At 36.3% G+C, this 10718-nt stretch overlaps 1 pseudogene; it reads left to right on the top strand.

Moving 5' to 3' along the window:
• Nucleotides 1–4148: 4148 nt before the first annotated feature.
• Nucleotides 4149–6902, top strand: LOC100961581 (annotated as a pseudogene).
• Nucleotides 6903–10718: the final 3816 nt, after the last annotated feature.

Raw genomic sequence — 10718 nt, 5'->3', positions numbered from 1 at the left:
GGCTGTTTTAAGAACTGAAAGGAATGGTCATTTCTCAAACCTAAAAAGGCCCAGTAAATTATGTATCCTCTCTCTCTCTCTCTCTCTCTCTCTCTTCTTCCCTCTTTTTATCTATACCCATCTCTCTGGTGATGGTGGTGATGTTCTGTTCTCAAGAAAGTATGGTGTGCCAAATTCAAGATAGTATTTTCATTTTGGTTGCATAAAAAAATCCATCTAATTGTTTGTTGAATTTTGAATATTTTAAACCCAAGAGTCATGTTCTGTTGGAAATAAGAAGGTAGTTTTATTGCTTTTAACTAAAGAATATATTATAAGCTCTTTCTCTAAATGTATTCTGAAACTGTAAAAACTCTTTCAAAATAAAGGTCAGTTATGTGATCTACGCAATGGTAACCTCTATGCACTGTCCTGGCACTACAGTCTGGACAAACAGCCTGGGGTGGCTGCCTCCTGCTATCAGAGCAAAACTGTGGAAAGATACTGCCAGGAAATGAAGCCTCACGCAAGAGACCTACTGCTCTCATGTCTCTCAGGTTATTCTGTTCCATTTGAAAGCCCAGATGTGCAATGAATGAAGAAATCTTCTCTACGAAACTCCAGATGGGGTTATAACACATGCACATTCACTGAGGTATGAGTTCCCTCCACTTGTAGTGTCTTGTGCCCATACATGAGAGAAAGTATGTGTGTAGTTAGTAAATTTTTAAAAATCATTCCATGTTTGACCTTGATAGTAGATTGAAAAAGCCAAGACAAGAAGAGTTGCCTTGGGCTCTATGTTAACTGAATAAAGGGGACTCCGGATTTTGCCTCAAAGTCTGTTTGGAATGAAATTAATATTGCTCTACTGCCCTTTACACAGTTTGTTATTTCCACTATAACTTCTTCCATTTCTTGATTTTTCAAATTTTATGTGTCACTATAGTTCTATCTTTTTAAATGGCACATACCTGGATATTTCCTATTTTTTTATTTTTATATATATATATATATATATATATTTTGGAGACAGTCTCAAGCCATCATCCTGGGTAGAGTGCTGTAACATCATAGCTCACAGCAACCTCCAACTCTTGGGCCCAAGCGATTCTCCTGCCTCAGCCTCCCACGTAGCTGGAACTAGAGGTGCCTACCACAACACCGGCTATTTTTTGGTTGTAGTTGTCATTGTTGTTTGGCAGGCCCAGGCTGGATTCAAGCTCTGGTGTATATGGCTGGCACCCTAGCTGCTGAGCTACAGGTGTCCAGCCAGCTGGATATGTTTTAAATCAAATCTTAAGTTTCCATTCTTTAATTGGAATTCTTTAATTAATTCTTTAATCTAACTCATTTAAATTACTATATTAGAACATTCCTACCAATTTATTTTGTTTTCTATCTAGCATTGTTATCTTTGCTTCTTGTTCTTCTTTCTTGCTGTCTGTTACTTTGATTGATTGAGGTTTTCTTTCCCTTGCCTCTCTCCTTGCCATTTTTATCCTTTTCTATTTTGAAAATTACATATTCTGTTTAGTTGCTGGTACTCCTGGGTTTACACGCATACTTGATTTAACAAAGGCTACCATCCTATCAAAAACTATAAAGACCTAAAGAAGTTGTAACTGCAATCAAGAGCCCTCTGATCTTGCATGTAATTGGTATAGACAACCAGCATTTTAGTTCCACTTTATTTTTACGTCCTGAAAAATGAATCATTATTATTATTATTATTACTGTCATTTAGGGTCAATACTTATTTGTACTAGGTTAAACCATATTAAATTACTTTTTTATATTTCAAAATTGACCAAATAACAATTTCAAATAGTTTCACTTAATATTTACTTTGCAATTTACATCCCATTCCTTCCTTCTGTATTCACTTTCCTTCTTACAAACGTGCCCCTTTTTGTTAGGGTCAGTGAGTGGTAAAGCCTTTCAGATTTCATCTGAAAATAGCTTGTTCCTAAGTGACATTTCATGATAGCTAGGTCAACAGTTATTTTCCTTCAGTCTTTTGAAGATAGGATTTCACCCTCATCGAGCCTCTACTGCTGCTGAGTATTGGTAGTCTATCAAATTGTCATCACTTTATAAGTAATCTCTCCTTTTTCTTTCATTACTTCAAAGATTTGTCCTCTTGTCATTGGTTTTCTGCAATTTCTTTATGTCACATCAAAGCATGAGGGTTTTATGCAGAATTATGATTATTCAATCTGAGGTTTTATATCTTTCATCAATCTTGAGAAACTGTTAATCATTATTACTTTCAATAGTGCTGCTCCCTTATTCTATCCATTACTTCCTTCTGGACCTTCCCAAATCTCTCAAATCTCTCATTCATTTTTTTTTTCTTTTGAACTCTGTATGCTATATTTTGTGTAATAGATCTCACTAAGTCTAATCCTTTATTTAATTCAAATTATTGCATTTTTAAAGTCTGTGACTATGTTTTTATTTCTAAACAATCTACCTAGTTATTTTTCATAATTTTTTTTCCTTTTGCTTCCCATTTCTTTTTATACTATTAAATCATATAAAATAATTTTAATTGATGGTCTCTTTAAAATTTGTATATTGTCTTAAGGTCTAAGGTTGCCGATCCTTATATTCACTGTGTCCAAGTTCTAAAATGATAAATGACTTCTTTATGTGCTTTGTAATTTTTTATTGTGAGTTCATCTTCAATATAAACTGGTTTGTTGTTTTGTTGTTTTTGTTTTTGTTTAGTAAGAGCCTTATTTATTGTTCATAAAAATATCTTCTCAAAAGTATTTTACAATCACTTCTTCGAGGCATTCCAGGGATTTTACTAATCTAGAACTTGCTTTTATATTAATTTCTTGTCAGAATTCCTAAACCACATGAGAAGCTTAAATTCTGACCAAACTTGGGCATAGTATAGGGATAAGGCCCAGAATTATCACGGGAGTCTTTTTTCCATACAGAACCCACTCCAGGTAAAAGATTTCTTGCAGATTTCTTGTAGCATTGGGCAGCTTTTCTTCTTCTTTTTCCTGGAGGAACTGTTATTTCAAAATCTTTGTTTCACGCAGGGATCTCAGAATCAGTCCTCAGCTTTGTACAGTTGTAAGACCACATCTCCTGTCCATGAGTTGCACTACTTTTAGGACTTTTCGTCACATGAATGTGTGATAAAATGTTAGCCTCTTATTTCTATGTCATGAATCTTGGTCTTCTAACCCTTTGGGGAGATGCAGAGGTAGCCCTTACACTTTTCATTTCAACTGTCTTTTCCCTTTTTATTTCTAGAAATGGGAAATTTCTATTCATTTATTTTTATCTTTTATGTATTTATTTTAATTTTTTCAAATACTTCTATTAATTGTACTTAGTCCCTGCTTACTACACAGACTATACTTAACTATATTACTTATTCCTATAGCTCATTTCCTATATGCTTGTTTGAATTTTTTATAATGCCAGTTACCACCTATACAACACCTTAAATTTATAGGTTCAGCAACTGAAGCTCAGAAAGCTTAAGTGACTTGCCAAGTCATACGTCATACCACAATTTAGTATCAGAATCCAAAATGTTTTTTTTACTCAGTCAGCTCAACTAGCCCACTGCTGCCACCTCTGGTATCCATATGTGCCACCCAGAAGACCAAGGAGAAGCCCACCTGGCACACCCATCCCATCCCCAGCAAAGTTTTAAGACAACCTCCACTAACAATTGCAGCATAAGGCACTGAGAAACTTGAAGACACTACTAATGTTAATTATAGCTGATTACAGCTAAAGAAATAATATAAAGACTGAATTATTGTGCCCAACCAAAAACAAAGCCAAATTACCCAACCCAACCCAACCAACACTACAGATACATCTTTAGGAAAAAGTTTGAATGAAAGCCATATAATTGAAAGAAGCAACTGATAACATTAGATACACAAATAGAAACATAAGAACACAACAAATATGAAAAAGCAAGGAAACATGAACCTCTGAAGGAACTCAATGATTCCCCAATAACACATCCAAAAGATAAGGATCTCTAAAATGCATGAAAAGGAATTCAAATGATCTTAAGGAAACTTAATAAAATACAAAAGAATCACCCCCCTCATGTAGCCATAGTAAAGAATGTAAGTCAGTCCTAACCCACCCTGGTCTCTAGTACTTTTAACCCTTTTCTTAGGATGCCTGAGAAAGTGGACCATGAAAAGGAGGCAGTGGAGACTTTTGCCTTTCAGGCAAAAAGTGCCCAACCCATATCTCAATATCAATACCTTCTATTCCAACAAGGAAATTTTCCTTCAGGAGTTGATCTCTAATGCTTCTGATGCCCTGGACAAAATTTATTACAAAAGCCTGACAGATCCTCCCAAGCTGGACAGCAGTAAAGAGTTGAAAATTATCCCCAACCCTCAAGAATGCACTCTGACTTTGGTGGGCACAGGCACTGGCATGACCAAAGCTGATCTCATAAATAATTTGGGAACCATTGCCAAGTCTGGTACTAAAACATTTATGGAGGCTTTTCAGGCTGGTGCAGGTATGTCCATGTTTGGGCAGTTTGGTGTTGGCTTTTATTCTGCCTTCTTGGTGGCAGAGAAAGTGGTTGTGATCACAAAGCACAACAGTGATGAACAACATGGCCTGGAAATCTTCTGCTGGGAGTTCTTTCATTATATGTACTGACCATGGTGAGCCCACAGGCAGGGGGACCAAAGTGATCCTCCACCTGAAAGAAGATCAGAGTACTCAGAGGAGAGGCAGGTCAAAGAAGTAGTGAAGAAGCATGCACAGTCTACAGGATATCTTATTACCCTTCATTTGGAGGAGGAATGAAAGAAGGAAACCAACAATGATTAGGCAGAGGAAGATAAAGGTGAGAAAGAGTGGCTCAGCGCCTGTAGCTCAAGCAGCTAAGGCACCAGCCACATATACCTGAGCTGGCAGGTTCAAATCCAGCCAGGGCCCTCCAAATAACAACAGCTACAACTAAAAAATAGCTGGGCATTGTGGCAGGCGCCTATAGTCCCAGCTACTTGGGAGGCAGAAGCAGGAGAATTACTTGAGCCCAGGAGTTGGAGGTTGCTGTGAGCTGTGATGTCACAGCACTCTACCCAGGGCAACAGCTTGAGACTCTGTCTCAAAAAAAAACAAAAAAAAAGGTGAGAAAGAGAAGGAAGATAAAGATGATGAAGAGAATCCCAAGATCAAAGATGTGGGCTCCAATGATGAGGATGACAGTAATAAAGACAAGGAAAAAAAAAAACCCAAGAAGATGAAGGAGAAGTGCATTGATCAGGAAGAACTAAACAAGACTAAGCCCATTTGGACCAGAAACTCTGATGATATCACCCAGAAGGAATATGGAGAATATACAACAGGCGTCCTCAAACTACGGCCCACAGGCGACATGCAGCCCGCCTAGGACATTTATCTGGCCCGCCAGGTGTTTTTGCCACTGCTGCATGTCCTGCTTAGCCGCTGACTTGTCCCAGGGCCCATAGTCCAGCACTCCAACGGTCTGATGGACAGTGAACTGGCCCCCTGTTTAAAAAGTTTGAGGACTCCTGATATGCAAGAACCTCACTAATGACTGAGAAGATAGATCCCTTCGCAGTCAAACACTTCTCTATAAAAGGTCAGCTGGCATTGAGGGAACTGCTTTTTATCCCTCATCAGATTCCTTTTGAACTTTTTGAGAAGAAGAAAAAGAAAAACAAACTCTATGTTCATCATGTGTTCATCAGGGATAGGTGTGATCAGTTATACCAGAGTATCTCAACTTTGTCCATAGTGCGGTTGACTCTGACAATCTGTCCTTGAACATCTCCCCCAAAAACTTCAGCAGACCAAAATCTTGACAGTTATTCACAAAACCATTGTCAAGAAGTACCCTGAACTCTTCCCTGAGTAGGCAGAAGTCAGGGAGAACTACAAGAAATTCTATGAATTCTCTATGAACTACAAGAAATTCTATGCATTCTCTAAAACGGTGGTTCTCAACCTTCTTAATGCCGTGACCCTTCAATACAGTCCCTGTGGGTCACAACCCATAGGTTGAGAACTGCTGCTCTCATAGGTTGAGAAATTTAAAGCTTAGAATAAATGAGGACTCCACTAACCAACAATGCCTTTCTGAGCTGCTGTGCTATAATACCTCCCAATGTGAAGTTGAGATGACTTCTCTGTCAGAGTGTCTCTCACATGAAGGAAATACAGAAATCCATCTATTGCATCACTGATAAGAGCAAAGTGCAGGTGGCCAATTCTGCTTTTGTGGAGCAAATGTCAAGCAGGGCTTTGAGGTGGTATAGATGACTGAGCCCATTTATGGAAACTGTGTGCAGCAGCTCAAGGAGTTTGATAGGAAGAGCCTGGTCTCATTTACCAAGAAGGGCCTGGTACTGCCTAAGGATGAGGAGGAGAAGAAGATGTAGGAGAGCAAAGCAAAGTCTGTGAACTTCTGCAAGCTCATGAAAGAAATCTTAGGTAAGAAGACTGAGAAGGTGACAAATCTCCAAAAGGCTTGTGTGTTCACCCCACTGCATCATGACCAGTATCTACAGTTGTACAGCCCACATGGAACAAATCATGAAAGCCTAGGGTCTTCGAGAAAACTCTGCAATAGGCTACATGATGGCCAAAAAACACCAGGAGATAAACCCCAACGACCTCATTGTGGAGACAGTGAGGCAGACAAAAGTGACAAAGCTATCAAGGACCTGGTGGTGCTGCTGTTTGAAACTATGCTGCTCTCCTCTGGCTTCTGCCTTGAGGATCTCCAGATCTACTCCAACTGCATCTACCGCATGATCAAGCTAGGCCTAGGCACTGATGAAGATGAAGTCACAACAGAGGAACCCAGTACTGCTGTTCCTAATGAGATCCCACCCCTTGAAGGTGATGAGGGTGCATCGTGCATAGAAGAAGTAGATTAGGAGTTTATACTTGGAAGCCTTTTGCCCTCTGTATTGTGTCCCCATGGTTCCCACAGCAGCCTTGAGTGACCCTGTCCCTCTTGGCTTCCTCTGCTGATATCTAGTATTTTTCTTTTCTTGCCTTTCCTTGTGTCTAAGGCAAGAAACAAGGGCCTCGAACCTTATTCCCTCTCTAATTTATTTTTTATTAAATCATAGCTGTGTACATTAATGCAATTATGGGGTACAATGTGCTGGTTTTATATACAATTTGAACTATTTTCATTAAACTGGTTAACATAGCCTTCACGACATTTTCTTAATTATTCTGTTAAGATATTTATATTCTACACCTAGCAAATTTCACATGTACTCTTGTAAGATGCACCATAGGTATGGTCCCACCACTTACCCCCTCCACCCAACCTCCCCCCTCCCTTCCCCTTCCTGTCCCCTTTTCCCTTCTTCTTGGGCTACAATTGGGTTATAGCTTTCAAAAGAAAGCTATAAATTGGTTTCATAGTAGGGCTGAATACATTGGATACTTTCCCTCTCTAATTTGACCAAGGGGGTTGAATGTTGCATATTGTGATTTTTTGTTCTAGAATTAAAGTATGTGGGATAAAGAAGATGCAGTTTTATACAAAAAAAATACAAAATAAATGTAAGAATTTTGGAAACTGTACAAACATATAGAAATCAACCAACATCCTCTTTAAATGATCACTGAGTCACCAATGAAATTAAGAAAACGATTTTTTAATGTCTTAAAAAATAAAAGTAGAAACACAACATGCTTAAACCTGTAGGATACATAAAACCCAGTGCTAAGAGTAAAATTTGTAACACTGAATGCATATATCAGAAAGGTAGAAAAACATTAAGTAAACAACTTAATGATACAACTTGAGAAACCAGAAAAATAAGACCAAACCAAACCTAAAATTAGAAGAAGGAAAAAAATAATAAAGATCAGAGTACAACTAAATGGTAGAGAGTCTAAAAAAAAAGAATGCAAAAAGTCAACAAAATGAAAAGTTGGTGTTTTTGAAAAGATAAACAAAATCAATAAACCACTAGCTAGATCAAACAAGAAAAAAGAGAGAACACTCAATTAAATAAATCAACAGCAAAAAGGGAGAAATTACAAATGATAACACAGAAATACAAGGCATTGTTATATACTATTATGAAAAACTATAAGCCAACAAATTGGAAAATCTAGAAGAAATGGATAAGTTCCTGAACACATACAACCTGTGCAAGTTGAACCAGGAAGAAATAGAAAATCTGAACAGATAAACATCAGGAAGGACACTGAATCAATAATAAAAAGTCTCCCAACAAAGAAAAGCCCAGGACCAGATAGATTTGCTGAGGAAGTCTACCAAATTTTTAAAGACCTACACCAAATGCTTCTCACACTATTCCAAAAAATTGAAGAGGTGGAAAATTTGCTAATTCATTCTACAAGACTAGTGTTACTTAGATTCCAAAACCAGACAAGGACACATACAAAAAGAAAACTACAGTCAAATATCCTCAATAACACCAATATAAAAATCCTCAACAAAATGACACATCAAAATATAGATGAAATAATACACTATAATCTGTGATCAAGTAGGATTTATCCCAAGGATGCAAGTATGATTCAACATACACAAATCAAGAAATGTGATATATCATATAAACAGAATAAAGGACAAAACCCATTTATGATGACCTCAATAGATGCAGAAAAAGCATTTGATATAATTTCATGTTCCTTCTCAATAAAAACAATTTTAGAACTCTCAAGAAATTAGGCTGGGCATAGTGGTTCATTCCTATAATCCTAGCACTGTGGGAAGCTGAGGTGGAAGGATCCTTGAACTCAGGAGTTTGAGACTAGCCTGAGCAAAAGTGAAACCCTGTACCTACTAAAAATAGAAAAACTAGCCAGGTATCATGGCAGGCACTGTAGTCACAGCTACTTGGGAGCCTGAGGCAGGAGGATCACTTGACCTCACAAGTTTGAGATTGCTGTACGCTATGCTGATGCCACAGCACTCTAGCTTGAGCAAAAGAGTAAGACTGTATCTCCAAAATAAATAAATAACTTTCCAGAAATTAGTCAGAGATGGAACATACTTCAACACAATAAAGACCACATATAAAATATAAAAACCCCACAACAAGTATCATATTGAGGAAAAGGTGAAAGCCTTTCCTCTAAGATCTAGAACAAGACAAGGATGCCCACTTTTGCCACACTTATGCATTATAGTCCTGTAAGTCTTAGCCAGAGCAATTAGGCATGAAACAGAAATAAGGGGCACCCAAATTAGAAAAAGGAAGTCAAATTTTCCCTCTTTGCAGATTATATAACCTTATATTTAGAAAAACCTAAAGACTCCACCAGAAAAATCTTAGAACTGATAAACAAATTCATTAAACTTGTAGGGTATAGAATTAACATACAAAAGTCAGTAACATTTCTATACACCAAGATTATTTGCAGAATGTTCCTCAGTGGATGCTTCTCATACGCAGCTCTCATTGCATATGGAAATGAAACAGTTATCTCAAGGAAGAGTTCTATCAGTACTTTATGAATTTAAAAAAGCATCAACATTTTTAAAAATGCAGCATTCTAAATTAGGCTATTTACTTTGTGACAAGGTTTAGTGCAATAAAATTACAGTTGTTCCAGATTTACTTCAGTGTTTGAATACTCTTTTAATAAGAGTATGCAGGGAAATCATGAAAATATTCTCACATCCACAGATACAATTAATGCTTTCAGAAAAAAATTACCGCTCTGAAAGGAAAAGATTAAAAGAGAAAATGCAGTAGAAATGTTTGAACTAGTGAAAAGGTGTAAACTGGATAAACATTTTATTGAATAAATTTTACAAACTTTAGATTCACTGTACACAAATTTTGAAAACTATTCTCCTGCACCTATATAACATCTCTGGATTAGGTGAGAAATTCCTTTGTTTTAAGTATGTGTACATCACCAAATTTAAATACTACAGAAGAGGAAGAGTTAACAGAAATAAGAAATGACAGACCACTGCAATTAAAATATTCAACAACAGCTATTACAACCTTTCAGTTAACTCTCAAGGGTGAATTTTTAAATATTACCAAAAAAGCAATAGAAATACTTCTTTCATTCTCAACATATTTGTGTGAAGCAAGCTTTTCTGCAATGAATAATGTTAAAAACAAAAATCAATCACAGCTAGAATCCTTAGAAGAACACTTAAGAGAATGCCTATCCAAAATTCGACCTTGCAAAGAAGATATTCTAAAAAAAGTCAAGCTCAGATATCTTATTAAATGTTAAATTATAATAAACAAAAATAAATATAAATAAATAAGCTTTTAAAGAATTTTAATTATCTTTTTATTATAAATTATATTAAATTGTTTTATTTTTTGGCCATGATGATGCATTTTGTTTGTGTTAATAAATAAATAAAAAAGGTATATACTTTTTTATTCTTTTTTTTTTGGTCAACACAATTTAAGTATAGTGCAAAAGTTTATATAGGTTCAAGTGTGTCATAAGATAAAAATGGTTGGAAAACACTAGCCTAGATAAACAATGATGACTAAAAAACCCCCAAAACAAACACAACAAAAACAAAATAAAATAAATGAGAATTAAATTAAAAAGATTCTGGACAGCAAAAGAATGGTACAAAAAAATTAGTACAACTTTTATGGAAAACAGTATGGAGATTTCTCAAAAAACCAAAAGTAGATCTTCCATTTGATCCAGCAATCCCACTACTGGGGATATAACCAAAGGAAAAGAAATAATTTTATTTAAAAAAAAAAAAA

The sequence above is a fragment of the Otolemur garnettii genome, unplaced genomic scaffold (assembly GCF_000181295.1).
Source record: "Otolemur garnettii isolate 467f Iridium unplaced genomic scaffold, OtoGar3 scaffold00003, whole genome shotgun sequence".
In the NCBI taxonomy this organism is placed as follows: domain Eukaryota; kingdom Metazoa; phylum Chordata; class Mammalia; order Primates; family Galagidae; genus Otolemur; species Otolemur garnettii.
The sequence above is the reverse complement of the archived record's forward strand: the minus strand, read 5'-3'. Positions and strand labels throughout refer to the sequence as shown.